Raw genomic sequence first — 14,847 nt, forward strand, 5'->3', positions numbered from 1 at the left:
TGCTGGTACTATCCAGAGCTGTCAGTATGGATTATCATGCTCTATTGCAAAAAAACTATTTGATGCAACTGCTTTACCAACAGTGTGTTAATCTTGTCAATTGCTGTTTTGTTGGCTGACTGAAGGAAGATATGCAGTGCATTTGAACCAAAGCAGATGTGTGCTGACAACTTAAATTCACAATCATGTTTGTGTTTTTTTCTTTCTTTCTTTCTTTCTTTCTTTCTTTCTTTCTTTCTTTCCTTCTTTCTTTCTTTCTTTCTTTCTTTCTTTCTTTCTTTCTTTCTTTCTTTCTTTCTCTCTTTCTTTCTTTCTTCCATCCTTTGTAATATCATATTAAATATTAAGGTAGAAGATTATAATCAATGACTAATGACATAAGAAAAAGGAAAAAAACTGTAAACAAAACTGCTTCAGGTGAGACTTGAATTCACAACCTTGACATTGCTCAACAGATACTGTATTATAAGTACCACACGCTGTCCAATTGCACCACTGGAGCACTGTGCAGCATAAAACAGTTATGCTAGATGTGGATTTTATTTAATACAATCAGTACAGTCATAAGAATTTAAAAAGAAAATCATTTTTGGTGATGAATGATGAGCAACAAAGGATCATGCATGCCAGATGGCACTTGAATAAGCTTTTCACAGTGATAGAAAAGTAAACAAAAAACCCACAACAATGTTATAATAAATGTCATTTTTAGCTTCTGTGGTCATGTTTTTGCAATCTAAACACTACAAGACTGTTGTACAGTTGAAGCAAGTATAAAGTATCAACTCTAGTGACGACACAGCTGCTTTAATGAGTTCCACCCCAGATGGGACTTGAACCCACAATCCCTGGCTTAGGAGGTCAGTGCCTTATCCATTAGGCCACTGGGGCTTACTGACTTTCTCAATCAAGACTGATAGGTTTTTAATAGTCAATTATTTATTTTTGAGAAAAAGTGAAGCTGTTTACTGTGTTCTTTGCATTACCAAGTCCAGCAAGAAATGTGCTGGTACTATCCAGAGCTGTCAGTATGGATTATCATGCTCTATTGCAAAAAAACTATTTGATGCAACTGCTTTACCAACAGTGTGTTAATCTTGTCAATTGCTGTTTTGTTGGCTGAATGAAGGAAGATATGCAGTGCATTTGAACCAAAGCAGATGTGTGCTGACAACTTAAATTTACAATCATATTTGTGTTTTTTCTTTCTTTCTTTCTTTCTTTCCTTCTTTCTTTCTTTCTTTCTTTCTTTCTTTCTTTCTTTCTTTCTTTCTTTCTTTCTTCCATCCTTTGTAATATCATATTAAATATTAAGGTAGAAGATTATAATCAATGACTAATGACATAAGAAAAAGGAAAAAAACTGTAAACAAAACTGCTTCAGGTGAGACTTGAATTCACAACCTTGACATTGCTCAACAGATACTGTCTTATAAGTACCACGCGCTGTCCAATTGCACCACTGGAGCACTGTGCAGCATAAAACAGTTATGCTAGATGTGGATTTTATTCAATACAATCAGTACAGTCATAAGAATTTAAAAAGAAAATCATTTTTGGTGATGAATGATGAGCAACAAAGGATCATGCATGCCAGATGGCACTTGAATAAGCTTTCCACAGTGATAGAAAAGTAAACAAAAAAACCACAACAATGTTATAATAAATGTCATTTTTAGCTTCTGTGGTCATGTTTTTGCAATCTAAACACTACAAGACTGTTGTACAGTTGAAGCAAGGATAAAATATTAACTCTAGTGACGACACAGCTGTTTTAATGAGTTCCACACCAGATGGGACTTGAACCCACAATCCCTGGCTTAGGAGGCCAGTGCCTTATCCATTAGGCCACTGGGGCTTACTGACTTTCTCATTCAAGACTGATAGGTTTTTAATAGTCAATTATTTATTTTTGAGAAAAAGTGAAGCTGTTTACTGTGTTCTTTGCATTACCAAGTCCAGCAAGAAATGTGCTGGTACTATCCAGAGCTGTCAGTATGGATTATCATGCTCTATTGCAAAAAAACTATTTGATGCAACTGCTTTACCAACAGTGTGTTAATCTTGTCAATTGCTGTTTTGTTGGCTGACTGAAGGAAGATATGCAGTGCATTTGAACCAAAGCAGATGTGTGCTGACAACTTAAATTCACAATCATGTTTGTGTTTTTTCTTTCTTTCTTTCTTTCTTTCTTTCTTTCTTTCTTTCTTTCTTTCTTTCTTTCTTTCTTTCTTTCTTTCTTTCTTTCTCTCTTTCTTTCTTTCTTCCATCCTTTGTAATATCATATTAAATGTTAAGGTAGAAGATTATAATCAATGACTAATGACATAAGAAAAAGGAAAAAAACTGTAAACAAAACTGCTTCAGGTGAGACTTGAATTCACAACCTTGACATTGCTCAACAGATACTGTATTATAAGTACCACACGCTGTCCAATTGCACCACTGGAGCACTGTGCAGCATAAAACAGTTATGCTAGATGTGGATTTTATTCAATACAATCAGTACAGTCATAAGAATTTAAAAAGAAAATCATTTTTGGTGATGAATGATGAGCAACAAAGGATCATGCATGCCAGATGGCACTTGAATAAGCTTTTCACAGTGATAGAAAAGTAAACAAAAAACCCACAACAATGTTATAATAAATGTCATTTTTTGCTTCTGTGGTCATGTTTTTGCAATCTAAACACTACAAGACTGTTGTACAGTTGAAGCAAGGATAAAGTATCAACTCTAGTGACGACACAGCTGCTTTAATGAGTTCCACCCCAGATGGGACTTGAACCCACAATCCCTGGCTTAGGAGGCCAGTGCCTTATCCATTAGGCCACTGGGGCTTACTGACTTTCTCAATCAAGACTGATAGGTTTTTAATAGTCAATTATTTATTTTTGAGAAAAAGTGAAGCTGTTTACTGTGTTCTTTGCATTACCAAGTCCAGCAAGAAATGTGCTGGTACTATCCAGAGCTGTCAGTATGGATTATCATGCTCTATTGCAAAAAAACTATTTGATGCAACTGCTTTACCAACAGTGTGTTAATCTTGTCAATTGCTGTTTTGTTGGCTGAATGAAGGAAGATATGCAGTGCATTTGAACCAAAGCAGATGTGTGCTGACAACTTAAATTTACAATCATATTTGTGTTTTTTCTTTCTTTCTTTCTTTCTTTCTTTCCTTCTTTCTTTCTTTCTTTCTTTCTTTCTTTCTTCCATCCTTTGTAATATCATATTAAATATTAAGGTAGAAGATTATAATCAATGACTAATGACATAAGAAAAAGGAAAAAAACTGTAAACAAAACTGCTTCAGGTGAGACTTGAATTCACAACCTTGACATTGCTCAACAGATACTGTCTTATAAGTACCACGCGCTGTCCAATTGCACCACTGGAGCACTGTGCAGCATAAAACAGTTATGCTAGATGTGGATTTTATTCAATACAATCAGTACAGTCATAAGAATTTAAAAAGAAAATCATTTTTGGTGATGAATGATGAGCAACAAAGGATCATGCATGCCAGATGGCACTTGAATAAGCTTTCCACAGTGATAGAAAAGTAAACAAAAAAACCACAACAATGTTATAATAAATGTCATTTTTAGCTTCTGTGGTCATGTTTTTGCAATCTAAACACTACAAGACTGTTGTACAGTTGAAGCAAGGATAAAATATCAACTCTAGTGACGACACAGCTGCTTTAATGAGTTCCACACCAGATGGGACTTGAACCCACAATCCCTGGCTTAGGAGGCCAGTGCCTTATCCATTAGGCCACTGGGGATTACTGACTTTCTCATTCAAGACTGATAGGTTTTTAATAGTCAATTATTTATTTTTGAGAAAAAGTGAAGCTGTTTACTGTGTTCTTTGCATTACCAAGTCCAGCAAGAAATGTGCTGGTACTATCCAGAGCTGTCAGTATGGATTATCATGCTCTATTGCAAAAAAACTATTTGATGCAACTGCTTTACCAACAGTGTGTTAATCTTGTCAATTGCTGTTTTGTTGGCTGACTGAAGGAAGATATGCAGTGCATTTGAACCAAAGCAGATGTGTGCTGACAACTTAAATTCACAATCATGTTTGTGTTTTTTCTTTCTTTCTTTCTTTCTTTCTTTCTTTCTTTCTTTCTCTCTTTCTTTCTTTCTTCCATCCTTTGTAATATCATATTAAATATTAAGGTAGAAGATTATAATCAATGACTAATGACATAAGAAAAAGGAAAAAAACTGTAAACAAAACTGCTTCAGGTGAGACTTGAATTCACAACCTTGACATTGCTCAACAGATACTGTATTATAAGTACCACACGCTGTCCAATTGCACCACTGGAGCACTGTGCAGCATAAAACAGTTATGCTAGATGTGGATTTTATTTAATACAATCAGTACAGTCATAAGAATTTAAAAAGAAAAACATTTTTGGTGATGAATGATGAGCAACAAAGGATAATGCATGCCAGATGGCACTTGAATAAGCTTTTCACAGTGATAGAAAAGTAAACAAAAAACCCACAACAATGTTATAATAAATGTCATTTTTAGCTTCTGTGGTCATGTTTTTGCAATCTAAACACTACAAGACTGTTGTACAGTTGAAGCAAGTATAAAGTATCAACTCTAGTGACAACACAGCTGCTTTAATGAGTTCCACCCCAGATGGGACTTGAACCCACAATCCCTGGCTTAGAAAGCCAGTGCCTTATCCATTAGGCCACTGGGGCTTACTGACTTTCTCAATCAAGACTGATAGGTTTTTAATAGTCAATTATTTATTTTTGAGAAAAAGTGAAGCTGTTTACTGTGTTCTTTGCATTACCAAGTCCAGCAAGAAATGTGCTGGTACTATCCAGAGCTGTCAGTATGGATTATCATGCTCTATTGCAAAAAAACTATTTGATGCAACTGCTTTACCAACAGTGTGTTAATCTTTTCAATTGCTGTTTTGTTGGCTGACTGAAGGAAGATATGCAGTGCATTTGAACCAAAGCAGATGTGTGCTGACAACTTAAATTTACAATCATATTTGTGTTTTTTCTTTCTTTCTTTCTTTCTTTCTTTCTTTCTTTCTTTCTTTCTTTCTTTCTTTCTTTCTTTCTTTCTTTCTTTCTTTCTTTCTTTCTTTCTTTCTTCCATCCTTTGTAATATCATATTAAATATTAAGGTAGAAGATTATAATCAATGACTAATGACATAAGAAAAAGGAAAAAAAACTGTAAACAAAACTGCTTCAGGTGAGACTTGAATTCACAACCTTGACATTGCTCAACAGATACTGTCTTATAAGTACCACACGCTGTCCAATTGCACCACTGGAGCACTGTGCAGCATAAAACAGTTATGCTAGATGTGGATTTTATTCAATACAATCAGTACAGTCATAAGAATTTAAAAAGAAAATCATTTTTGGTGATGAATGATGAGCAACAAAGGATCATGCATGCCAGATGGCACTTGAATAAGCTTTTCACAGTGATAGAAAAGTAAACAAAAAAACCACAACAATGTTATAATAAATGTCATTTTTAGCAATCTAAACACTACAAGACTGTTGTACAGTTGAAGCAAGGATAAAGTATCAACTCTAGTGACGACACAGCTGCTTTAATGAGTTCCACCCCAGATGGGACTTGAACCCACAATCCCTGGCTTAGGAGGCCAGTGCCTTATCCATTAGGCCACTGGGGCTTACTGACTTTCTCATTCAAGACTGATAGGTTTTTAATAGTCAATTATTTATTTTTGAGAAAAAGTGAAGCTGTTTACTGTGTTCTTTGCATTACCAAGTCCAGCAAGAAATGTGCTGGTACTATCCAGAGCTGTCAGTATGGATTATCATGCTCTATTGCAAAAAAACTATTTGATGCAACTGCTTTACCAACAGTGTGTTAATCTTGTCAATTGCTGTTTTGTTGGCTGAATGAAGGAAGATATGCAGTGCATTTGAACCAAAGCAGATGTGTGCTGACAACTTAAATTCACAATCATGTTTGTGTTTTTTCTTTCTTTCTTTCTTTCTTTCTTTCTTTCTTTCTTTCTTTCTTTCTTTCTTTCTTTCTTTCTTTCTTTCTTTCTTTCTCTCTTTCTTTCTTTCTTTCTTTCTTCCATCCTTTGTAATATCATATTAAATATTAAGGTAGAAGATTATAATCAATGACTAATGACATAAGAAAAAGGAAAAAAACTGTAAACAAAACTGCTTCAGGTGAGACTTGAATTCACAACCTTGACATTGCTCAACAGATACTGTATTATAAGTACCACACGCTGTCCAATTGCACCACTGGAGCACTGTGCAGCATAAAACAGTTATGCTAGATGTGGATTTTATTCAATACAATCAGTACAGTCATAAGAATTTAAAAAGAAAATCATTTTTGGTGATGAATGATGAGCAACAAAGGATCATGCATGCCAGATGGCACTTGAATAAGCTTTTCACAGTGATAGAAAAGTAAACAAAAAACCCACAACAATGTTATAATAAATGTCATTTTTAGCTTCTGTGGTCATGTTTTTGCAATCTAAACACTACAAGACTGTTGTACAGTTGAAGCAAGGATAAAGTATCAACTCTAGTGACGACACAGCTGCTTTAATGAGTTCCACCCCAGATGGGACTTGAACCCACAATCCCTGGCTTAGGAGGCCAGTGCCTTATCCATTAGGCCACTGGGGCTTACTGACTTTCTCAATCAAGACTGATAGGTTTTTAATAGTCAATTATTTATTTTTGAGAAAAAGTGAAGCTGTTTACTGTGTTCTTTGCATTACCAAGTCCAGCAAGAAATGTGCTGGTACTATCCAGAGCTGTCAGTATGGATTATCATGCTCTATTGCAAAAAAACTATTTGATGCAACTGCTTTACCAACAGTGTGTTAATCTTGTCAATTGCTGTTTTGTTGGCTGAATGAAGGAAGATATGCAGTGCATTTGAACCAAAGCAGATGTGTGCTGACAACTTAAATTTACAATCATATTTGTGTTTTTTCTTTCTTTCTTTCTTTCTTTCTTTCCTTCTTTCTTTCTTTCTTTCTTTCTTTCTTTCTTTCTTTCTTTCTTTCTTTCTTTCTTTCTTTCTTTCTTTCTTCCATCCTTTGTAATATCATATTAAATATTAAGGTAGAAGATTATAATCAATGACTAATGACATAAGAAAAAGGAAAAAAACTGTAAACAAAACTGCTTCAGGTGAGACTTGAATTCACAACCTTGACATTGCTCAACAGATACTGTCTTATAAGTACCACGCGCTGTCCAATTGCACCACTGGAGCACTGTGCAGCATAAAACAGTTATGCTAGATGTGGATTTTATTCAATACAATCAGTACAGTCATAAGAATTTAAAAAGAAAATCATTTTTGGTGATGAATGATGAGCAACAAAGGATCATGCATGCCAGATGGCACTTGAATAAGCTTTCCACAGTGATAGAAAAGTAAACAAAAAAAACACAACAATGTTATAATAAATGTCATTTTTAGCTTCTGTGGTCATGTTTTTGCAATCTAAACACTACAAGACTGTTGTACAGTTGAAGCAAGGATAAAATATCAACTCTAGTGACGACACAGCTGCTTTAATGAGTTCCACACCAGATGGGACTTGAACCCACAATCCCTGGCTTAGGAGGCCAGTGCCTTATCCATTAGGCCACTGGGGCTTACTGACTTTCTCATTCAAGACTGATAGGTTTTTAATAGTCAATTATTTATTTTTGAGAAAAAGTGAAGCTGTTTACTGTGTTCTTTGCATTACCAAGTCCAGCAAGAAATGTGCTGGTACTATCCAGAGCTGTCAGTATGGATTATCATGCTCTATTGCAAAAAAACTATTTGATGCAACTGCTTTACCAACAGTGTGTTAATCTTGTCAATTGCTGTTTTGTTGGCTGACTGAAGGAAGATATGCAGTGCATTTGAACCAAAGCAGATGTGTGCTGACAACTTAAATTCACAATCATGTTTGTGTTTTTTCTTTCTTTCTTTCTTTCTTTCTTTCTTTCTTTCTTTCTTTCTTTCTTTCTTTCTTTCTTTCTTTCTCTCTTTCTTTCTTTCTTCCATCCTTTGTAATATCATATTAAATATTAAGGTAGAAGATTATAATCAATGACTAATGACATAAGAAAAAGGAAAAAAACTGTAAACAAAACTGCTTCAGGTGAGACTTGAATTCACAACCTTGACATTGCTCAACAGATACTGTATTATAAGTACCACACGCTGTCCAATTGCACCACTGGAGCACTGTGCAGCATAAAACAGTTATGCTAGATGTGGATTTTATTTAATACAATCAGTACAGTCATAAGAATTTAAAAAGAAAATCATTTTTGGTGATGAATGATGAGCAACAAAGGATAATGCATGCCAGATGGCACTTGAATAAGCTTTTCACAGTGATAGAAAAGTAAACAAAAAACCCACAACAATGTTATAATAAATGTCATTTTTAGCTTCTGTGGTCATGTTTTTGCAATCTAAACACTACAAGACTGTTGTACAGTTGAAGCAAGTATAAAGTATCAACTCTAGTGACGACACAGCTGCTTTAATGAGTTGCACCCCAGATGGGACTTGAACCCACAATCCCTGGCTTAGAAGGCCAGTGCCTTATCCATTAGGCCACTGGGGCTTACTGACTTTCTCAATCAAGACTGATAGGTTTTCAATAGTCAATTATTTATTTTTGAGAAAAAGTGAAGCTGTTTACTGTGTTCTTTGCATTACCAAGTCCAGCAAGAAATGTGCTGGTACTATCCAGAGCTGTCAGTATGGATTATCATGCTCTATTGCAAAAAAACTATTTGATGCAACTGCTTTACCAACAGTGTGTTAATCTTTTCAATTGCTGTTTTGTTGGCTGACTGAAGGAAGATATGCAGTGCATTTGAACCAAAGCAGATGTGTGCTGACAACTTAAATTTACAATCATATTTGTGTTTTTTCTTTCTTTCTTTCTTTCTTTCTTTCTTTCTTTCTTTCTTTCTTTCTTTCTTTCTTCCATCCTTTGTAATATCATATTAAATATTAAGGTAGAAGATTATAATCAATGACTAATGACATAAGAAAAAGGAAAAAAAAACTGTAAACAAAACTGCTTCAGGTGAGACTTGAATTCACAACCTTGACATTGCTCAACAGATACTGTCTTATAAGTACCACACGCTGTCCAATTGCACCACTGGAGCACTGTGCAGCATAAAACAGTTATGCTAGATGTGGATTTTATTCAATACAATCAGTACAGTCATAAGAATTTAAAAAGAAAATCATTTTTGGTGATGAATGATGAGCAACAAAGGATCATGTATGCCAGATGGCACTTGAATAAGCTTTTCACAGTGATAGAAAAGTAAACAAAAAAACCACAACAATGTTATAATAAATGTCATTTTTAGCAATCTAAACACTACAAGACTGTTGTACAGTTGAAGCAAGGATAAAGTATCAACTCTAGTGACGACACAGCTGCTTTAATGAGTTCCACCCCAGATGGGACTTGAACCCACAATCCCTGGCTTAGGAGGCCAGTGCCTTATCCATTAGGCCACTGGTGCTTACTGACTTTCTCATTCAAGACTGATAGGTTTTTAATAGTCAATTATTTATTTTTGAGAAAAAGTGAAGCTGTTTACTGTGTTCTTTGCATTACCAAGTCCAGCAAGAAATGTGCTGGTACTATCCAGAGCTGTCAGTATGGATTATCATGCTCTATTGCAAAAAAACTATTTGATGCAACTGCTTTACCAACAGTGTGTTAATCTTGTCAATTGCTGTTTTGTTGGCTGAATGAAGGAAGATATGCAGTGCATTTGAACCAAAGCAGATGTGTGCTGACAACTTAAATTCACAATCATGTTTGTGTTTTTTTTTCTTTCTTTCTTTCTTTCTTTCTTTCTTTCTTTCTTTCTTTCTTTCTTTCTTTCTTTCTTTCTTTCTTTCTTTCTTTCTCTCTTTCTTTCTTTCTTCCATCCTTTGTAATATCATATTAAATATTAAGGTAGAAGATTATAATCAATAACTAATGACATAAGAAAAAGGAAAAAACTGTAAACAAAACTGCTTCAGGTGAGACTTGAATTCACAACCTTGACATTGCTCAACAGATACTGTATTATAAGTACCACACGCTGTCCAATTGCACCACTGGAGCACTGTGCAGCATAAAACAGTTATGCTAGATGTGGATTTTATTTAATACAATCAGTACAGTCATAAGAATTTAAAAAGAAAATCATTTTTGGTGATGAATGATGAGCAACAAAGGATCATGCATGCCAGATGGCACTTGAATAAGCTTTTCACAGTGATAGAAAAGTAAACAAAAAACCCACAACAATGTTATAATAAATGTCATTTTTAGCTTCTGTGGTCATGTTTTTGCAATCTAAACACTACAAGACTGTTGTACAGTTGAAGCAAGTATAAAGTATCAACTCTAGTGACGACACAGCTGCTTTAATGAGTTCCACCCCAAATGGGACTTGAACCCACAATCCCTGGCTTAGGAGGCCAGTGCCTTATCCATTAGGCCACTGGGGCTTACTGACTTTCTCAATCAAGACTGATAGGTTTTTAATAGTCAATTATTTATTTTTGAGAAAAAGTGAAGCTGTTTACTGTGTTCTTTGCATTACCAAGTCCAGCAAGAAATGTGCTGGTACTATCCAGAGCTGTCAGTATGGATTATCATGCTCTATTGCAAAAAAACTATTTGATGCAACTGCTTTACCAACAGTGTGTTAATCTTTTCAATTGCTGTTTTGTTGGCTGACTGAAGGAAGATATGCAGTGCATTTGAACCAAAGCAGATGTGTGCTGACAACTTAAATTTACAATCATATTTGTGTTTTTTCTTTCTTTCTTTCTTTCTTTCTTTCTTTCTTTCTTTCTTTCTTTCTTTCTTTCTTTCTTTCTTCCATCCTTTGTAATATCATATTAAATATTAAGGTAGAGGATTATAATCAATGACTAATGACATAAGAAAAAGGAAAAAAAAACTGTAAACAAAACTGCTTCAGGTGAGACTTGAATTCACAACCTTGACATTGCTCAACAGATACTGTCTTATAAGTACCACACGCTGTCCAATTGCACCACTGGAGCACTGTGCAGCATAAAACAGTTATGCTAGATGTGGATTTTATTCAATACAATCAGTACAGTCATAAGAATTTAAAAAGAAAATCATTTTTGGTGATGAATGATGAGCAACAAAGGATCATGCATGCCAGATGGCACTTGAATAAGCTTTTCACAGTGATAGAAAAGTAAACAAAAAACCCACAACAATGTTATAATAAATGTCATTTTTAGCTTCTGTGGTCATATTTTTGCAATCTAAACACTACAAGACTGTTGTACAGTTGAAGCAAGGATAAAGTATCAACTCTAGTGACGACACAGCTGCTTTAATGAGTTCCACCCCAGATGGGACTTGAACCCACAATCCCTGGCTTAGGAGGCCAGTGCCTTATCCATTAGGCCACTGGGGCTTACTGACTTTCTCATTCAAGACTTATAGGTTTTTAATAGTCAATTATTTATTTTTGAGAAAAAGTGAAGCTGTTTACTGTGTTCTTTGCATTACCAAGTCCAGCAAGAAATGTGCTGGTACTATCCAGAGCTGTCAGTATGGATTATCATGCTCTATTGCAAAAAAACTATTTGATGCAACTGCTTTACCAACAGTGTGTTAATCTTGTCAATTGCTGTTTTGTTGGCTGAATGAAGGAAGATATGCAGTGCATTTGAACCAAAGCAGATGTGTGCTGACAACTTAAATTCACAATCATGTTTGTGTTCTTTCTTTCTTTCTTTCTTTCTTTCTTTCTTTCTTTCTCTCTTTCTTTCTCTCTTTCTTTCTTCCATCCTTTGTAATATCATATTAAATATTAAGGTAGAAGATTATAATCAATGACTAATGACATAAGAAAAAGGAAAAAAACTGTAAACAAAACTGCTTCAGGTGAGACTTGAATTCACAACCTTGACATTGCTCAACAGATACTGTATTATAAGTACCACACGCTGTCCAATTGCACCACTGGAGCACTGTGCAGCATAAAACAGTTATGCTAGATGTGGATTTTATTTAATACAATCAGTACAGTCATAAGAATTTAAAAAGAAAATCATTTTTGGTGATGAATGATGAGCAACAAAGGATCATGCATGCCAGATGGCACTTGAATAAGCTTTTCACAGTGATAGAAAAGTAAACAAAAAACCCACAACAATGTTATAATAAATGTCATTTTTAGCTTCTGTGGTCATGTTTTTGCAATCTAAACACTACAAGACTGTTGTACAGTTGAAGCAAGTATAAAGTATCAACTCTAGTGACGACACAGCTGCTTTAATGAGTTCCACCCCAGATGGGACTTGAACCCACAATCCCTGGCTTAGGAGGCCAGTGCCTTAACCATTAGGCCACTGGGGCTTACTGACTTTCTCAATCAAGACTGATAGGTTTTTAATAGTCAATTATTTATTTTTGAGAAAAAAGTGAAGCTGTTTACTGTGTTCTTTGCATTACCAAGTCCAGCAAGAAATGTGCTGGTACTATCCAGAGCTGTCAGTATGGATTATCATGCTCTATTGCAAAAAAACTATTTGATGCAACTGCTTTACCAACAGTGTGTTAATCTTTTCAATTGCTGTTTTGTTGGCTGACTGAAGGAAGATATGCAGTGCATTTGAACCAAAGCAGATGTGTGCTGACAACTTAAATTTACAATCATATTTGTGTTTTTTCTTTCTTTCTTTCTTTCTTTCTTTCTTTCTTTCTTTCTTTCTTTCTTTCTTTCTTTCTTCCATCCTTTGTAATATCATATTAAATATTAAGGTAGAAGATTATAATCAATGACTAATGACATAAGAAAAAGGAAAAAAAACTGTAAACAAAACTGCTTCAGGTGAGACTTGAATTCACAACCTTGACATTGCTCAACAGATACTGTCTTATAAGTACCACACGCTGTCCAATTGCACCACTGGAGCACTGTGCAGCATAAAACAGTTATGCTAGATGTGGATTTTATTCAATACAATCAGTACAGTCATAAGAATTTAAAAAGAAAATCATTTTTGGTGATGAATGATGAGCAACAAAGGATCATGCATGCCAGATGGCACTTGAATAAGCTTTTCACAGTGATAGAAAAGTAAACAAAAAACCCACAACAATGTTATAATAAATGTCATTTTTAGCTTCTGTGGTCATATTTTTGCAATCTAAACACTACAAGACTGTTGTACAGTTGAAGCAAGGATAAAGTATCAACTCTAGTGACGACACAGCTGCTTTAATGAGTTCCACCCCAGATGGGACTTGAACCCACAATCCCTGGCTTAGGAGGCCAGTGCCTTATCCATTAGGCCACTGGGGCTTACTGACTTTCTCATTCAAGACTTATAGGTTTTTAATAGTCAATTATTTATTTTTGAGAAAAAGTGAAGCTGTTTACTGTGTTCTTTGCATTACCAAGTCCAGCAAGAAATGTGCTGGTACTATCCAGAGCTGTCAGTATGGATTATCATGCTCTATTGCAAAAAAACTATTTGATGCAACTGCTTTACCAACAGTGTGTTAATCTTGTCAATTGCTGTTTTGTTGGCTGAATGAAGGAAGATATGCAGTGCATTTGAACCAAAGCAGATGTGTGCTGACAACTTAAATTCACAATCATGTTTGTGTTCTTTCTTTCTTTCTTTCTTTCTTTCTTTCTTTCTTTCTTTCTTTCTCTCTTTCTTTCTCTCTTTCTTTCTTCCATCCTTTGTAATATCATATTAAATATTAAGGTAGAAGATTATAATCAATGACTAATGACATAAGAAAAAGGAAAAAAACTGTAAACAAAACTGCTTCAGGTGAGACTTGAATTCACAACCTTGACATTGCTCAACAGATACTGTATTATAAGTACCACACGCTGTCCAATTGCACCACTGGAGCACTGTGCAGCATAAAACAGTTATGCTAGATGTGGATTTTATTTAATACAATCAGTACAGTCATAAGAATTTAAAAAGAAAATCATTTTTGGTGATGAATGATGAGCAACAAAGGATCATGCATGCCAGATGGCACTTGAATAAGCTTTTCACAGTGATAGAAAAGTAAACAAAAAACCCACAACAATGTTATAATAAATGTCATTTTTAGCTTCTGTGGTCATGTTTTTGCAATCTAAACACTACAAGACTGTTGTACAGTTGAAGCAAGTATAAAGTATCAACTCTAGTGACGACACAGCTGCTTTAATGAGTTCCACCCCAGATGGGACTTGAACCCACAATCCCTGGCTTAGGAGGCCAGTGCCTTAACCATTAGGCCACTGGGGCTTACTGACTTTCTCAATCAAGACTGATAGGTTTTTAATAGTCAATTATTTATTTTTGAGAAAAAAGTGAAGCTGTTTACTGTGTTCTTTGCATTACCAAGTCCAGCAAGAAATGTGCTGGTACTATCCAGAGCTGTCAGTATGGATTATCATGCTCTATTGCAAAAAAACTATTTGATGCAACTGCTTTACCAACAGTGTGTTAATCTTTTCAATTGCTGTTTTGTTGGCTGACTGAAGGAAGATATGCAGTGCATTTGAACCAAAGCAGATGTGTGCTGACAACTTAAATTTACAATCATATTTGTGTTTTTTCTTTCTTTCTTTCTTTCTTTCTTTCTTTCTTTCTTTCTTTCTTTCTTTCTTCCATCCTTTGTAATATCATATTAAATATTAAGGTAGAAGATTATAATCAATGACTAATGACATAAGAAAAAGGAAAAAAAACTGTAAACAAAACTGCTTCAGGTGAGACTTGAATTCACAACCT

At 34.9% G+C, this 14,847-nt stretch overlaps 14 non-coding genes across 14 annotated transcripts; all 14 read right to left on the bottom strand.

The window, feature by feature from the left end:
* Nucleotides 1-818: 818 nt before the first annotated feature.
* Nucleotides 819-891, bottom strand: TRNAR-CCU (transfer RNA arginine (anticodon CCU)). Its single transcript has one exon. It is a non-coding gene; the product is annotated as a tRNA-Arg (tRNA).
* An 894-nt stretch (nt 892-1,785) lies between these two features.
* Nucleotides 1,786-1,858, bottom strand: TRNAR-CCU (transfer RNA arginine (anticodon CCU)). The gene has a single exon. It is a non-coding gene; the product is annotated as a tRNA-Arg (tRNA).
* A 910-nt stretch (nt 1,859-2,768) lies between these two features.
* Nucleotides 2,769-2,841, bottom strand: TRNAR-CCU (transfer RNA arginine (anticodon CCU)). The gene has a single exon. It is a non-coding gene; the product is annotated as a tRNA-Arg (tRNA).
* Nucleotides 2,842-4,658: 1,817 nt separating this feature from the next.
* TRNAR-UCU (transfer RNA arginine (anticodon UCU)) lies at nt 4,659-4,731 on the bottom strand. Its single transcript has one exon. It is a non-coding gene; the product is annotated as a tRNA-Arg (tRNA).
* An 891-nt stretch (nt 4,732-5,622) lies between these two features.
* Nucleotides 5,623-5,695, bottom strand: TRNAR-CCU (transfer RNA arginine (anticodon CCU)). Its single transcript has one exon. It is a non-coding gene; the product is annotated as a tRNA-Arg (tRNA).
* A 918-nt stretch (nt 5,696-6,613) lies between these two features.
* TRNAR-CCU (transfer RNA arginine (anticodon CCU)) lies at nt 6,614-6,686 on the bottom strand. The gene has a single exon. It is a non-coding gene; the product is annotated as a tRNA-Arg (tRNA).
* A 914-nt stretch (nt 6,687-7,600) lies between these two features.
* On the bottom strand, nt 7,601-7,673 carry TRNAR-CCU (transfer RNA arginine (anticodon CCU)). The gene has a single exon. It is a non-coding gene; the product is annotated as a tRNA-Arg (tRNA).
* Nucleotides 7,674-8,571: 898 nt separating this feature from the next.
* On the bottom strand, nt 8,572-8,644 carry TRNAR-UCU (transfer RNA arginine (anticodon UCU)). Its single transcript has one exon. It is a non-coding gene; the product is annotated as a tRNA-Arg (tRNA).
* Nucleotides 8,645-9,496: 852 nt separating this feature from the next.
* TRNAR-CCU (transfer RNA arginine (anticodon CCU)) lies at nt 9,497-9,569 on the bottom strand. Its single transcript has one exon. It is a non-coding gene; the product is annotated as a tRNA-Arg (tRNA).
* Nucleotides 9,570-10,481: 912 nt separating this feature from the next.
* On the bottom strand, nt 10,482-10,554 carry TRNAR-CCU (transfer RNA arginine (anticodon CCU)). The gene has a single exon. It is a non-coding gene; the product is annotated as a tRNA-Arg (tRNA).
* An 880-nt stretch (nt 10,555-11,434) lies between these two features.
* Nucleotides 11,435-11,507, bottom strand: TRNAR-CCU (transfer RNA arginine (anticodon CCU)). Its single transcript has one exon. It is a non-coding gene; the product is annotated as a tRNA-Arg (tRNA).
* An 874-nt stretch (nt 11,508-12,381) lies between these two features.
* On the bottom strand, nt 12,382-12,454 carry TRNAR-CCU (transfer RNA arginine (anticodon CCU)). The gene has a single exon. It is a non-coding gene; the product is annotated as a tRNA-Arg (tRNA).
* Nucleotides 12,455-13,330: 876 nt separating this feature from the next.
* TRNAR-CCU (transfer RNA arginine (anticodon CCU)) lies at nt 13,331-13,403 on the bottom strand. Its single transcript has one exon. It is a non-coding gene; the product is annotated as a tRNA-Arg (tRNA).
* An 882-nt stretch (nt 13,404-14,285) lies between these two features.
* TRNAR-CCU (transfer RNA arginine (anticodon CCU)) lies at nt 14,286-14,358 on the bottom strand. Its single transcript has one exon. It is a non-coding gene; the product is annotated as a tRNA-Arg (tRNA).
* Nucleotides 14,359-14,847: the final 489 nt, after the last annotated feature.

This window comes from Pseudophryne corroboree, unplaced genomic scaffold (assembly GCF_028390025.1).
Source record: "Pseudophryne corroboree isolate aPseCor3 unplaced genomic scaffold, aPseCor3.hap2 scaffold_129, whole genome shotgun sequence".
Lineage (NCBI taxonomy): Eukaryota > Metazoa > Chordata > Amphibia > Anura > Myobatrachidae > Pseudophryne > Pseudophryne corroboree.